The following is a 17,040-nucleotide window of genomic DNA, read 5'->3' as shown; positions in this document are numbered from 1 at the left end:
AGATAGCATCTGCCTAATTTAAAATAGTTCTTCATGTAACCTGAAATTCTATTCATAAATCATTAGTTAATGATGAATATTGTAGAGGAAAGAACAGAAAAGAGTAGAAGTGAAATTCAGAGTTTTTAGTATTTAAAGATTTACTATTAAATGTTCTTTTATATGCTCTAAAACGATTATAAAAATCAATAAAATGACTAATAGTTTAATGATAAAATATTACTAGCTGTAATACCAATGTAAACAAAATACATCACAAAAAAAGTATCAATGGAAATGTCAAATGAAAGTATATTATTAATAATATAAGATTCACTAGTAGTACTGATCGATCATTTGCCATTTCACCAATATCTGTGACACCCTGGATTCTGGGCTAGTTTCAGCTTCAGGGTTGATTTTAGACCAGACATTAGGCTGGATAATTTTGCTGAACCTGGCAACTTGCGAATTTCCCGCCAAATTGGGCTTGTTTAAAAATTAAGTCATGGTTGAAAATTGGGCTACTTTCAAAATGTGTCACGGCTGTCTAAAATCTTTCATTGCAAACCGTACAAAATGTTTTTAATGAGGATTTGCGCTCATATACCTATGAACAAGGTCTGCTAGTTTTAGCATGTGAACAAAGACACACAATTACACAGTAAATATTTCTACACCATAAATACAGATAAATCTATAGGTGGGTGTTTCCTCTTATAGTTTTCTCATTGTTCCTCATATACAGTAGAAACTAATTCACACAAATATACATACAGCATTTTACATGACTTACATTCTTATCATAAAAGCTTTATCTAAGTTCATGTCATTTCACTTTACAGAATAGCCTTTCAATTCCTTGTTTGTGTTTAGGATTAAATGTAAATAACTTCTCTGCTGAGATAAATAGGTGTAGTTTGACTTCACCCATCATGCTTTGTGGCTCCATCTACTTCATTTGCACACATTCCATAGATAATGAGCTAGTACTTCACACAAGAAGGTGTGAATGGTTGGCTGATGATTGACCAATGCAGAGTTTTTAACTCGTCTTGGGTCTTTGTCCTCAGCTCTATTTAAGGACTAAACTCTAGACCTGTAGCTGAGTCACTTGGTAAGAAGGATCTTCTGCACGTTCTTCATTAGAAACGACCTGCTGGAGACACCAGCTTTGTTAAAGTGGCTGCCAGGATTCTAACAGGAAGGTAAAGGGTTTTCTTGTTTGTTTCTTTTACATTTATTTTGCATTTGTTGTTATTTTTATTTTATTATGTTATTTAATATTATCAGGTTAATATATTCAGACTGTTTAAAATAGCTTTATGCTCATAATTGTGGTGATTTATTAAGCCTTTTTTACTCCCAGCACACCAAAGATTTACACTTGTGAGCTAATTATTAGTCCTGTCATGAACTGAATTAGATTTGCTTGGTGCAGGACTGATGTTGAGAAAGTCAGATCTCTTATATCTTTATTTATATCAAGTTATTTATAGTTATTTACTTATTAATATCTGCAGTATTTATAAGTATTTTATCCTGATGTTCTTTGAATTCAGATTCTCACTTAGACGTGAAGTGAATTTAATGTTTTTATTACTAGATGATGAGTTTACCACAATATTATTGTGGTATTAATGTAGTAAAAGTAATTCTAATTAATCGACTTGTTTCTTCGTTTCTGTTGCTTTCCAAGGAAACAGTTTCTACAGTCTTATCAAAGCATAAACATGAAGAACTTTCATCACTGCTCAGAGTGTGGGAAGAGTTTTACTACACAGAGTAATCTCCAACAACACCAGCGCATTCACACAGGAGAGAAGCCATATCACTGCTCAGAGTGTGGGAAGAGTTGTACTACACAGGGTAATCTCCAACAACACCAGCACATTCACACAGGAGAGAAGCCATATCACTGCTCAGAGTGTGGGACGAGTTTTACTACGCAGAGTAATCTCAAACAACACCAGCGCATTCACACAGGAGAGAAGTCATATCACTGCTCAGAGTGTGGGAAGAATTTTATTATGCAGAATCATCTCAAACAACACCAACGCATTCATACAGGAGAGAAGCCGTATCACTGCTCAGAGTGTGGGAACAGTTTTGCTCAAAGTAATGCTCTTAAAGTACACCAGCGTGTTCACACAGGAGAGAAACCATATCACTGCTCAGAGTGTGGAAAGAGTTTTGCTCAACAGAGTGACCCTCAAAAACACCAGCGTATTCACACAGGAGAGAAACCATATTACTGCTCAGAGTGTGGAAACAGTTTTGCTGAACATGGTACCCTTCAAAAACACCAGCGTATTCACACAGGAGAGAAACCGTATTACTGCTTAGAGTGTGGAAAAAGTTTTGCTGAACATAGTACCCTTCAAAAACACCAGCGTATTCACACAGGAGAGAAACTGTATAACTGCACTGAGTGTGGAAAGAGTTTTACTCAAAGTAGTGCCCTTAAAGTACACCAGCGTATTCACACAGGAGAGAAGTCGTATTACTGCTCAGAGTGTGGAAAGAGTTTTGCTGAACATGGTACCCTTCAAAAACACCAGCGTATTACACAGGAGAGAAACCGTATCACTGCACTGAGTGTGGAAAGAGTTTTACTCAAAGTAGTGCCCTTAAAGTACACCAGCGTATTCACACAGGAGAGAAGTCGTATTACTGCTCAGTGTGGAAAGAATTTTGCTGAACATGGTACCCTTCAAAAACACCAGCGTATTCACACAGGAGAGAAACCGTATCACTGCTCACTGTCTGAAAAGAACTTTAGTGAAAGGAATATTCTTTAAGTACACCACACCAGCGCATTCACTTAAGAGGATGACCCATATTGCTGCTTATAGTGCGGATGAAGTTTTACTGGAAGCAGCATTTTTAATAGACACCAGTACGGTCACACAGAAGTTACGTTATTGTGACTGAAGTCGTCTTGAAAAACACCAGCGCATTCAGAGGAGAAAATAAAATGATACTCCACTACTGCATGTACAGAAAAAGCTATGTGTACTTTCTTTTTCTACTAATATCCACTAGAACTGTTCTACTTCAATTATCAAATGTACATGATGGTATGAATATGATCATTAATCATCAAATGTAATGTGGTGTAATGTACCAACCTCAGATCTGAATCTGTTTTTGTTCTTTATTCAAGTTTAATCTACTTTAATAAACACAGAACAACTTTTACTTTCAAGTGGAAGAATTTTACCCTGGTCTTTATGGTGTTTGCTAAGTTTTCATAGATGAATAGCCTCTTACTTTAACACTTCTAGGTGTACACTCCAAAATTCTAGTCTTTAGATGATTTCCACTTAGCAAATAATGAACCGTCCTCAACCAGAATGTACATGAGAAGGTGTGAATGGAGGGCTGTGAACTGAACAGTGTTGCATTGTTCTATCATCATGAGTCTTTGTTCTTTGTGTTTATCTATAGACCAGATTAGTGGTAGCTAAACTCCTTTGATAAAAGAAATACTCATATTTACATTTAATTTTACACTTTACACCATCTTCTAGTGCATAAAACCCAGTTCATATAAATCCTAATACAGACTGCACTGACATGTTTTACAATTACATTTAAAAATAAATAAATACTATTGTGGTAGTTCAGTTGTTTTCTTATCATGGAGGTGACCAAGTGTTCCTTTATTGATGAATAAATGTATTTGTTAAACTGTAAATTCCATCCGAGTCTAAACTCACGGTCCATGTATTTGTATGTACAGTGTATCACGAAAGTGAGTACACCCCTCACATTTCTGCAAATATTTCATTATATCTTTTCATGGGACAACACTATAGACATGAAACTTGGATATAACTAAGAGTAGTCAGTGTACAGCTTGTATAGCAGTGTAGATTTACTGTCTTCTGAAAATAACTCAACACACAGCCATTAATGTCTAAATAGCTGGCAACATAAGTGAGTACACCCCACAGTGAACATGTCCAAATTGAGCCTAAAGTGTCAATATTTTGTGTGACCACCATTATTATCACTGCCTTAACCCTCCTGGGCATGGAATTCACCAGAGCTGCACAGGTTGCTACTGGAATCCTCTTCCACTCCTCCGTGATGACATCACGGAGCTGGTGGATGTTAGACACCTTAAACTCCTCCACCTTCCACTTGAGGATGCGCCACAGGTGCTCAATTGGGTTTAGTCCATCACCTTTACCTTCAGCTTCCTCAGCAAGGCAGTTGTCATCTTGGAGGTTGTGTTTGGGGTCGTTATCCTGTTGGAAAACTGCCATGAGGCCCAGTTTTCGAAGGGAGGGGATCATGCTCTGTTTCAGAATGTCACAGTACATGTTGGAATTCATGTTTCCCTCAATGAACTGCAGCTCCCCAGTGCCAGCAACACTCATGCAGCCCAAGACCATGATGCTACCACCACCATGCTTGACTGTAGGCAAGATACAGTTGTCTTGGTACTTCTCACCAGGGCGCCGCCACACATGCTGGACACCATCTGAGCCAAACAAGTTTATCTTGGTCTCGTCAGACCACAGGGCATTCCAGTAATCCATGTTCTTGGACTGCTTGTCTTCAGCAAACTGTTTGCGGGCTTTCTTGTGCGTCAGCTTCCTTCTGGGATGACGACCATGCAGAGCGAGTTGATGCAGTGTGCGGCGTATGGTCTGAGCACTGACAGGCTGACCTCCCACGTCTTCAACCTCTGCAGCAATGCTGGCAGCACTCATGTGTCTATTTTTTAAAGCCAACCTCTGGATATGACGCCGAACACGTGGACTCAACTTCTTTGGTCGACCCTGGCGAAGCCTGTTCCGAGTGGAACCTGTCCTGGAAAACCGCTGTATGACCTTGGCCACCATGCTGTAGCTCAGTTTCAGGGTGTTAGCAATCTTCTTATAGCCCAGGCCATCTTTGTGGAGAGCAACAATTCTATTTCTCACATCCTCAGAGAGTTCTTTGCCATGAGGTGCCATGTTGAATATCCAGTGGCCAGTATGAGAGAATTGTACCCAAAACACCAAATTTAACAGCCCTGCTCCCCATTTACACCTGGGACCTTGACACATGACACCAGGGAGGGACAACGACACATTTGGGCACAATTTGGACATGTTCACTGTGGGGTGTACTCACTTATGTTGCCAGCTATTTAGACATTAATGGCTGTGTGTTGAGTTATTTTCAGAAGACAGTAAATCTACACTGCTATACAAGCTGTACACTGACTATTCTAAGTTATATCCAAGTTTCATGTCTATAGTGTTGTCCCATGAAAAGATATAATGAAATATTTGCAGAAATGTGAGGGGTGTACTCACTTTTGTGATACACTGTAGGCTTGAGCTGGATTGACAATAGAAAGTGGATGTAAAGGACTGGGTGGGTAATAATTCAAAATAGTTCTTCATGTAACCCCGAAATTCTATTCATAAATCATAATAGAATGAAAACTAAATCATTAATAATGAAGATTAGAGAGAAGAGGAAAGAACAGAAAAGAGACCTTTTAGTATTTAAAGTGTTACTATTAAATGTTGTTTTATGAGATCTAAAACGATTATAAAAAAATTACTAAGGTTTAGATGCCCACTAAAAGTTTAAGCATACCGTAAACATGGATGCTGCTTTTTCTTCATCAAAGCAACACAATGAGACAAAGATCAGCTCATACTTTCATTCTTACTACAGTAAAACAGTATGATATTAACAGAGTGTTTATGGTTCTTCTGTCCCAAGTGTTTTTGTAACGTGTTGTAGACTTGCAATGTCAACTGTTTTTGGTATACAGGATAGAAAAGGCAGAATGCAGGTGAAAATGTGTTATTTGGCAACCCAGCACTGTGTAAATATTGGATAGAACACATTATGGGTTATTTATCAGTCGTGTAGGGTGACATACACACCGACTTTAAAGACTCCTGATTACAAGAGATCCAGTTGTGTAGTGTGAACTTGGCATTAGTCTCCAGATTGGAACCAGTTTGAAAAAAGCGGACGAGATCTTGTGACCTTGTTGAAATAAAAAATCCTTGTGATGTTGCCCTGTTGTGGCCTTTTTATAGAATTGTAATAAAATAATATGAGTTGAGAGACGTGAGTTGATGAAGTTTTAGGGTAACGATTTCAGGCTGCTCTGAGTGAGCTGACAGTAGGTCTGTATCTTCACTGCTGAGTTCAATGTTCTGTAACATGTCAGGAAACGTTGTGCTTTCTTTCACTTCATATTACTGACATCATACACAAAATGATGAAGAAATGTGAAAATAAACATCCATAAACCTTCATATATTCAGTGAGTTTATTTATTTTTTATTCAATGTTATAACATTTTAAGGCTTGTTGATCCTGGTCATCCATGTTCTACACTTCTCATACAGCTGTGTGGATCAACAAGGGCGGCACCTCAGTGGAGTTCCTCTAACCAGTCACACACAGATACCCAAAATGCATCGTTCTGGTAAAAGAGAGAGAGAGAGAGAGGATGGGTTAGAGAGAAACACCTGCAACAATCACTGAAATGTGAAATTGAGATGTAGCGTGTCCTGATTGGATGGCGCCATCATCATCCCTCCTTGTCGCACCGACGACGTCTCCTGCTAAATAAAACAAGAAGAGGTGTAAGAACATTCCAGAAGCTGTAGTGTTTGGACAGATGAGCATGTAGAGCAGCGTTTATCAGGTAAAATACACTGATTGTGGAAATGTTACCTGGATTTCTTACACGTCCGCTCAGCTACACACTGGACTACTGCGCTGCTTCCTTCTCAAGAGCAAAAGATACGTAGCTGTGGTCTGATCAAACTTCTACTGTACACACACACACACACAAATCTCTTTTAGATGGAGCTCAAGAATGTCAATATTAATAAATGGCATCTGTGTTGATGCAGGTACAAGTACTGAAATGTACCTCAGACACCAGCTGCTTGGTGCTTTGGTTGGACTGTCTGAACACAAACACACACACAGACACAAATATATGAGTATGTAAGATAATAAAGATACAATCTTCTGTATGGTGGATCTCCATCATGCCACTGTACTACGTCTAGGGTGGATGTTGTACCGGGCATGTGCTGTGCCATTCCACAGGGCTGCTGTACCCCTTCATTACCCACTCATGATCCAGCAGATGCTCCACCTTTATGCGCTGCTCTGAAACCACCTACAGGACAAGATACAAGAACTTCAGGTGATGAAGCCCACAGAGAAACACACACCCACTTTGCTCACATTAAACACACCATAAACACACACCTGCAGCATTTCCTTAATCAGCAGTACAGAACCAGGAGACAGCCAGTCAGGAGTGTCATAATGTCCTTTCTGAGGAAACACAGAGCAAAACAATCACATCTGATCAAAGAACATCACCACAAGCCATTACTGTTACTTTTACTGTATGTTTAACATGCTGCTGAGCATTAAATAATGGATTTAGTTTCATAATCGTAACCAGACGTGTATGCCAATGGTGTTTCATTGTAGTTCCAAGACTTACAGTGATTTGTTCATGGAGCTCCTCAAAGTTGTCACCATCGAACGGGAGGTAGCCACACAGCATGTCATATAGGACAACACCCAAGCTCCAAACATCTGCCTAAAACACACACACACACACACACACACACACACACATTCATTGTCTTTTTTAACCATGCTTTACCCTGGTCAGTCCCCTCATCCAGACCTCATAGAATAACTCATGAATGGGGCTACAGAGGGGACTGAACACCTTGGATTTAGAGACTTTCCAATTGAAGTTTATCAGGAATAACCTGGGGACACACCCACACACACACCTACCTCTGCACCAAGATAGGGTTTATCATCAATGATTTCTGGTGCCAAGTAGGGAGGGGTTCCACAGCCCTCAATCAGAGCAGTACCCAATCCACCCTACAACAAAACAGATTTCTATCAACCGAAGGTCCAACTGTTGACTCACATCTGCAACACAACACACAAACTGAACCAGCATGGCTCTGTGACGTCCTGTTCATCTAACTGATCACTGAAACTAATTGTGGACACCATGTGTGCAAGGCTTTATTAAAGCATGATGGATGGGGGTAAGCACACCACCTTACTAGACTCTCTGAATGGCATGCTTGATTTAAGTATACACTACAGTCTTAGTAGAGACACGAACCTCTGGTTTGGCACAGAGACCAAAGTCGATGAGCTTGATGTTGTTCTTCTCATCCAGCATCATGTTTTCCTGAGAGTCAAAATAAAACACGTCATGTACAAGCACTAACAAAGAAAGAGCACAAAGTATGAAATCGTTTGGCTGACGCACTGGCTTAAGGTCACGGTGGGCGTATCCCTGGCTGTGGACGTAGGCCAGCGCCGAGACGATCTGACGGAAGATCCTGCGCGTCTCCTCCTCCGACAACCTGTCGTTATTATCGATGTGGTCAAACAGATTTCCACCCGGACAAAACTAGAGGAGAGAACGAGTCATGTGAGCAGCAAATCATCGTAAATCCAGAGATTAAATCAAATCTGATAGTTTCCAACCACTGATGGTACCTCAAGCACCATGTAGATCTGGTCAGCAGTCTCCATGACTTGGTACAAGCGGCACACGTGCTGATGATTGAGGTTCTTCAGGGCTTCAATCTCTATCCTCAAATCAGACAACTCATCCTGCAATGGGGAGGAAACAGGAACAGTTTTATGACTTTTCAGATCAGAATTAGGAGAACCAGACGTTTGGAAACTGAGACACATCCGTCTTTAACAGACGGTTTTGCTGAAACTAACCCCGAGCTCTTTCTTCTCCAGGATCTTGATGGCCACTGGCTCTTGAGTCTGAATGTGCCTGCCTAGCTTGACCGTCGCATAACCACCTGAAGAACGATTGAATTAAAAAAAAATATTAAGTCAGGTTTTAAAAGATGCACATCTGTGTTACACAAAGGCAGAGAGACGACTGAAAGTGGTACCAGTTACCTGATCCAATGGTTTTGTAAACCTCATAGCACTTGTGCAGCTCAGAGACGTCCTAAACCACACGTGACGTTCCCTCTGTGGTGTCGTCTGTCTCGGGTACAGCGCATGGAACTTCTACCTGCTGCCCACAAGAGACATGTTATTATTATTACTGATTGCTCTTCCTGGCCTCTTGTTTGGCCTCTTCAGAAGGTTGTCACAGGTATCTGGAGCCAAGGGAGAAACCAGGGGAGGATCAACACAGCAAACTGATACTCACCTGGTTCCCATCCGCCTTACGGTCACCTTTGTAGACTGAACCGAAGCCTCCCTTTCCCAGCAGCTCTCCATCGGTATATCGGCTCTCAAAGCTGTCCGGGTTCATGTCGGTCGTCTTCTCCTCTTGACGTTCTCCGTTGGTGGTTTCTCCTTCAGCATCTTCAACACAAGTATCACCAGTGATGCTCCATGTGTCATGTGGACCAAAAATAAGGGTCTACATAAAGGTTCGGCGTACTCACCCTTGTTCTCGAGAGCATCACAGACGACTTCTCCAGAACTGATCCCACCTACGAAGCCCAAGGGTTAAATATATAGTCACTAGAGTTTAATAGTGTCGGACTCTAATGTGGTGGTGTTAAGGTTACCTGGAGCTTCAGAAGACGCCCGCGGTCCCTGAGAGTCAGAGTCCTCCAACTGAATCTCCCCGTCCGACAACGTATCACTGGAGTCTGATTTCAAATTGTCCTTGTACCCGTCTGATTCCTGCTGATTCAGACACATTGAACTGGTGTTACAGAGCCGAGAACCAAACCCCTCCCCTCGCGGAGTATAGTGGTAATGATAATTCACCTCGCTCTCGACTGTTTCTTTACTCTGAGTCCGTTTCTGAATGGCGCTGATCCACGCCTGTCTACCTGCCTCACAGTCGGCCTGGAACGTACAGCTCCTGTACACACACGGTGATAGTTACAGATTATATAGGATGCAGACAGACAGACAGATTGAGTAGATAGATAAACAGATAGATAGACAGACATTCAGACAGACAGATGGATAGACAGATAAATAAATAGTCTGTCTATCTACCTGTCTGTCTGTCTAATTGATTATCTATTTATCTATAATCTATCTTCTTGTCTATCTGTCTATTCATCTGTCTATCTAGCATCTATCTGTCTGTCTGTTTATTGAACATCTATCTATCTGTCTATCTGTTAGTATGTTAGTCTGTCTATCAATCATCTTGTCTATCTATCTATTGCCTGTCTATTGATCATCTATCCGTCTGTCTGTCTATCTATCTATTTGTCTAATATTTGTCTGTGTCTGTCTATTGATTATCTATCTGTCCATCTGCCTATCTATCTGTCTATTGATCATCTGTCTGTCTGTCTATTGATTATCTATCTGTCTATTGATCATCTGTCTGTCTGTCTATTGATTATCTGTCTGTCTATTGATCACCTGTCTGTCTGTCTATCTCTGATGATTATAGATCTGGACTTACCTTGTGGGCGTGTCCACGTGGAAGCAGAAGCGTCGCCCGGCGTCCTCGCAGCTCTGGACCGAACAGTGCTGCAGGTCTTCAGCCAGCACCGTGAAGTCATGCTGGGGGAATAGAACATAAAACCTTCTTATTTATACAGTCGATGATATAAACGCCGGTGAAATCGTCCCAGACGTAAACACGACGGGGGGCGGTTTGGGGCGCAGCCCGGCACAGAAGTCGACCTCTGCTGTGATGCGCCTGAATTATGAGGGGCGTAAGACTGCGGTGCATTATGGGTATTTCACAGAGTCCAGGAGAGAGCTGATTTAGATAATGTAAAGTCATGTGACCTACCTTAAACCTCTTCTTGTAGAGAAGCTGATTGTTCTGTATGATGAACCACCGCCTGCAGAGATCAAACACATCGTATATATATATATATATATAATATTGAGTGTATAAATATAATATTGTGTATATATAATATTCATAATTATATATATTCCTAATATATATATATATATATATATATATATATAGAGAGAATTCCTAATATATACTCTAAGCATCAGTGTACAGACCTGTTCCAGGTTTTAAACACACTCCTAGTCCTCTTAAACAGAAACCCCTCCATCAGGAGCACTTCCTCGGCCCCCGTGCCGCCCCCGTGACCCGGGTCGCCCCCGGAGGATGCCCGGGGAGGCGCCCCGTGAGAAACCTCTGTCTCAGAGAAGCAGCCATCGTAAATGAAGAGAAAATCAAAATGCTGCTCCTGAAGAGCACAGGTCCACATTGTGATGTCACAGCGTTCCGAGAGAGCAGAGTGAATTTACCTTTACCATATATGGGCATGACTGGATTCATGTCACTGCACATATACTGACTTGATTTCCACTGTGGGACGGCTTCTGGAGGGTCCTGGGTTTGATTACCGGGTGAAATTTGCATGTTCTCCCCATGTCCTGGGGGTAACAGGGTACCCTAGGTATAAGTGTGTGTGACACACTCTGTTACTGACACACCCCCACACCATGACACACCCTGGTACTGACACACCGCCATACAATGACACACCCTGTTACTGACACACCCCATACCATGACACACCCTGGTACTGATACTGACACACCGCATACCATGACACACCCTGGTACTGGCACACCCCCATACCATGACACACCCTGGTACTGGTACTGGCACCCCCCCATACCATGACACACCCTGGTACTGGCACACCCCCATACCATGACACACCCTGGTACTGGTACTAACACACCCCCATACCATGACACACCCTGGTACTGACACACCCCCATACCATGACACACCCTGGTACTGGCACACCCCCATACCATGACACACCCTGGTACTGGTACTGACACACCCCCATACCATGACACACCCTGGTACTGACACACCCCCATACCATGACACAGCCTGGTACTGGCACACCCCCATACCATGACACACCCTGGTACTGAAACACCCTCATACCATGACACACCCTGCTACTGACACACCCCATACCATGACACACCCTGGTACTGGTACTGACACACCCCCCATACCATGACACCCTGGTACTGGTACTGAAACACCCCCATACCATGACACACCCTGGTACTGACACACCCCATACCATGACACACCCTGGTACTGGTACTGACACATCCCCATACCATGACACACTCTGGTACTGGTACTGACACATCCCCATACCATGACACACCCTGGTACTGACACCCCCCCATACCATGACACACCCTGGTACTGACACACTCCCATACCATGACACACCCTGGTACTGGTACTGACACACCCCCATACCATGACACACCCTGGTACTGGTACTGACACACTCCCATACCATGACACACCCTGGTACTGACACACCTCCATACCATGACACACCCTGGTACTGTCACACCCCCATACCATGACACACCCTGGTACTGGTACTGACACACACCCATACCATGACACACCCTGGTACTGTCACACCCCCATACCATGACACACCCTGGTACTGGTACTGACACACCCCCATACCATGACACACCCTGGTACTGGTACTGACACACCCCCATACCATGACACACCCTGGTACTGACACACCCCTATACCATGACACACCCTGGTACTGTCACACCCCCATACCATGACACACCCTGGTACTGGTACTGACACACCTCCATACCATGACACACCCTGGTACTGGTACTGACACACCCCATACCATGACACACCCTGGTACTGGTACTGACACACCCCATACCATGACACACCCTGGTACTGTCACACCCCCATACCATGACACACCCTGGTACTGGTACTGACACACCTCCATACCATGACACACCCTGGTACTGGTACTGACACACCCTCATACCATGACACACCCTGGTACTGGTACTGACACACCTCCATACCATGACACACCCTGGTACTGGTACTGACACACCTCCATACCATGACACACCCTGGTACTGTCACACCCCCATACCATGACACACCCTGGTACTGGTACTGACACACCTCCATACCATGACACACCCTGGTACTGGTACTGACACACCCCATACCATGACACACCCTGGTACTGGTACTGACACAACCCCATACCATGACACACCCTGTGTTTATAAGGTGTGTGTATTACGTGTGTGTATTATGTGCGCATATAATGTGTGTATAAGGTGTGTATAAGGTGTGTATAAAAGGTGTGTGTATTACGTGTGTATAACATGTGTATAAGGTGTGTATATAAGGTCTGTCTATTACGTGTGTATTACGTGTGTAGAACATGTGTATAAGGTGTGTGTCTAAGGTGTGTGTATTACGTGTGTATATCATGTGTATAAGGTGTGTATATAAGGTGTGTGTATTACGTGTGTATAACGTGTATAAGGTGTGTGTATAAGGTGTGTGTATTACGTGTGTATAACATGTGTATAAGGTGTGTATATAAGGTGTGTGTATTACGTGTGTATAACGTGTATAAGGTGTGTGTATAAGGTGTGTGTATTACGTGTGCACATTATGTGTGTATAAGGTGTGTATATAAGGTGTGTATTTGACGTGTGTGTATTATAGGGCAGTTGTAGCCTAGCGGTTAAGGTACTGGACTAGTAATCAAAAGGTTGCTTGTTTAAGTCCCACCACTGCCAGGTTGCAACTGTTAGGCCCTGTTGTAACCCTCAATAGCTTAGACAATTTGCTGTCACAGTACTGTAAGTCTCCTTGGATAAAAGCGTCTGCTAAATGCTGAAAATGAAAATGTGTAATGTGTGTGTGCATGAATATTAATAGAATAGATCCATGAAGTGATGTAGACACACATATTAACTCCTAAGCAATAATGATACACTAAGTGGCAAAAATTATCTGGACACCTTACCATGATCTTTTTGGACATCTCATTTCAAAAACAAACATTATTAAAATCAAGTGACTTCTGTGTGATCATTAGTGACTTGTGATCTCCTGAAAAGGTGCACAAACATCAAATCATCTGCTTCAGAGCGACAAGGAGGGACGATGGTGGCGCCATCCAATCAGGAAACGTTACATCTCACATGTACATACACTTGGAAAGAATTTGTGTTTCAGCGTAGTACTCGGATTTAAATGATTATTGCAGCTGTTTCTCTCTAACTGAACGGCGTCTTTCAGCACATGAAGAAGAAATCTATGGAGAGACCATAAATAACATGAACCTGAAGGTATGAACTTACATTGTAGAAAAGAAAAACGAGCCAGTTTGTTTGTTTACTGGGATTTTAACGTCATATTTTAATCTAAAATTACATTCATGACAGGAACGGTAGTTACTCGTTACACAAGATTCATCAGTTCACACAAGGTTATATTAAACACAGTCATGGACAATTTAGTCTCACTTGCATGTCTTTTGACTGCTGGAGGAAACTTTAGCACCCGAAGTAAACTCACGCAGACACGGGGAGGACATGCAAACTCCACACAGAAAGGACCCGGACCTCCCCACCTGGGGATCGAACCGGGGACCTTCTTGCTGTAAGGTGACAGTGCTACCCACTTAGCCACCGTGCTGCCCAAACAAGCCGGTAGCCAGCAGTGTGCACATTCAACCATTTACAGTTTGGTAATTAAGTTTGGCAAATTGAAATAATGGCATGTTTCTGACGTGAATGAGAGGGGTTATTAAAAAGATCTCACACTTGTCAGAGACAATGTTTGAAGCCCAGGTCAATAGGACCTGCTAGTTAGAGAAGACTCACTTGTTTGTGAGTTTAGGTCCAAAAGAGATAGTGGCCTGTACAGGGATCAAACCCATGACCTTAGCGTTATTAGCACCACGCGCTAACCAACTGAGCTAACCAAACTGTTCATCCAGGCTCTTTAGATCTTTGTACATAATTCTACACTAACCCCATTCAACCAGCAAAACTTCACAATGGGAAATCCTGACTTCAATCAATTTTACTGAGGAAGAACAGAACAACTACAGTACATCACAACCTACAGCACTTACAACACAACAGCTGGTTTTAACTACTCTGTACGTGTGGATCTAAAATGGACGAAACACTGGAGCCACTAAACTGGAACTAGAGACACTGAATTGTCCATGACTGCGCTTGATATAAACTTATGTAATTATACTGTTTATTAGCATAAAGTAAACATTAGCAAGTCATGTGACCCATGTGTACCGTCCAATTTCCAATTAAACAAATTAAATTAACATCCAGTAAAGAACAGTCCTACAAGCACAAATATCCACCTGATAAGTCACCGGAGACCGGCTGTCCAAAGTGGAAGAACGTCCTTTTGGTTTCAGTAGATGTTAAATAAAGACACTCACCCAACGTGGGGCTCGAACCCACGACCCTGAGATTAAGAGTCTGATGCTCTACCAACTGAGCTAGCTGGGCTTAAGCAGCATGTCAGAATGAAAGATAAAATAAAGAAAAGTGTGTGTAATTCTTACATACTTCCTACGTATTTTACGATGTGTTAACTTACATTAATTCTAAATAAAACCTGAACATTATTTTTTTGCAATAGTGTTTTCTCTAAATAAATAAAATATTTTTCAGTGTTTTGCCAAAAATATCGTTATCACATAGCACCTGCGCAAGTACAGCACAGCGCTTGTGGGGTGTAGACCACGATTACTTGTGTTAGTTCTGTCGACCAAGCAGATCACCATTCAGGAAGGTACATCAGTGCCAAAATACGAGCCAGTTTGTTCAATAAAACTTTATAAGCCAACAGCAGCGAGTAAACTTAAGTCACCTTAGATTACATGTTAACTTCCATCTATTCATCCAGCTTAAATACCATAAACACTACGTACAAAACATGTGGAGCTATTCTTACTACAGTAAAACACACTGAACTGACTTTTAAAGTGAAGTTCAAAATGTTGTGCAGAGATCGTTCTCATCTAGTGGTGCTAGATAAATTACAGCTTGTTGCTTGGGTACAGATTTGTGACATTATTATTGAATTGTTGTTGTTGTGTTTGTTGTTATTTTTTGAAACTGTAAAGTTTTTATTTATTTATTTTAGTTTCAATACAACGTGACACCGGCAAGATAAAGAAAGCAAAAATAAAGTGTCCCAAGTGTTTTTGTAACATGTTGTAGACCTGCAATGGCGTTTACCTGCAATGGTGTTTGGTATACAGGAAAGAAAAGGCAAAATGCAGGTGAAAATGTGTTATTTGGCAACCAGCACTGTGTAAATATTGGACAGAACACATGATGGGTTATTTTAACTTGTTGGGTTGTGCAGTTTAACCACTGTGCTGGATTAAATACATGTAAGAAAATACAGCATTAAAGCATAATCTCAATAAAATAGGCTACAGTTTAACACTATAATACAATATAATACAGCAACAGTAAGTCTGTGTCTGTTTCTGTTACTTATTCTGAATTGTGTTTGTTTGTAAACTGTGAATTAGTTCTTAATCTGGTCGTGATGTTAGTGAATTAAACCTAAACCTCTCTGATGGTCTGACCGATGAGCTGTCTGTTCTGACCTGCTGCTTAAGCCCGGCTAGCTCAGACGGTAGAGCATGAGACTCTTAATCTCAGGGTCGTGGGTTCGAGCCCCACATTGGGTGAGTATCTTCATTTAACATCTACGGAAACCAAAAGGTTCTTCCACTTTGTACAGCCGGTCTCCAGTGACTTATCAGGTGGATGTTTGTGCTTGTAGGACTGTTGTTTACTGGATGTTTTCAGTTACTTATTGCCACTACTCTGTGGGACTACACATTGTTGTGTCTCATATCCGATGATCAACAGGCAGGTTGTGCAATAAAAGGCACTCGTGCCTGGATGGGCTCAAACCACCAACCTTTCGTTTAACAGCTGAATACGCTAACCGATTGCGCCACAGAGACACGTGCACTGCACTCTCACTGGACGGTACACACAGGTCACATGACTTGCTAACTTTTACAGCAGGGCAGTTAAGTTTGGCTAATTGAAATAATGGCATGTTTCTGACCTGAATGAGAGGGGCATTAAAAAGATCTCACACTTGTCAGAGACAACGTTTGAAGCTCAGGTTAATAGGACCTGCTAGTTAGAGAAGGTTCACTTGTTTGTAAGTTTAAGTCCAAAAGTGGGTGTGGTCCA

General features: G+C 41.9%; 1 protein-coding gene and 1 long non-coding RNA gene across 2 annotated transcripts in view; both read right to left on the bottom strand.

The window, feature by feature from the left end:
- The window catches only part of LOC134326293 (zinc finger protein 271-like), an 88,946-nt gene that overhangs the window by 10,039 nt on the left and 61,867 nt on the right, over positions 1-17,040 (bottom strand). The window lies entirely within an intron of this gene.
- On the bottom strand, positions 6,261-6,862 carry LOC134326021 (uncharacterized). Its single transcript, XR_010014453.1, has 2 exons — positions 6,685-6,862; positions 6,261-6,572 (listed from the first exon to the last, which is right to left on the bottom strand). It is a non-coding gene; the product is annotated as an uncharacterized LOC134326021 (long non-coding RNA).

Source organism: Trichomycterus rosablanca, chromosome 14 (genome assembly GCF_030014385.1).
Source record: "Trichomycterus rosablanca isolate fTriRos1 chromosome 14, fTriRos1.hap1, whole genome shotgun sequence".
NCBI lineage: Eukaryota > Metazoa > Chordata > Actinopteri > Siluriformes > Trichomycteridae > Trichomycterus > Trichomycterus rosablanca.
This window is presented reverse-complemented; position numbering and strand designations above follow the sequence as displayed.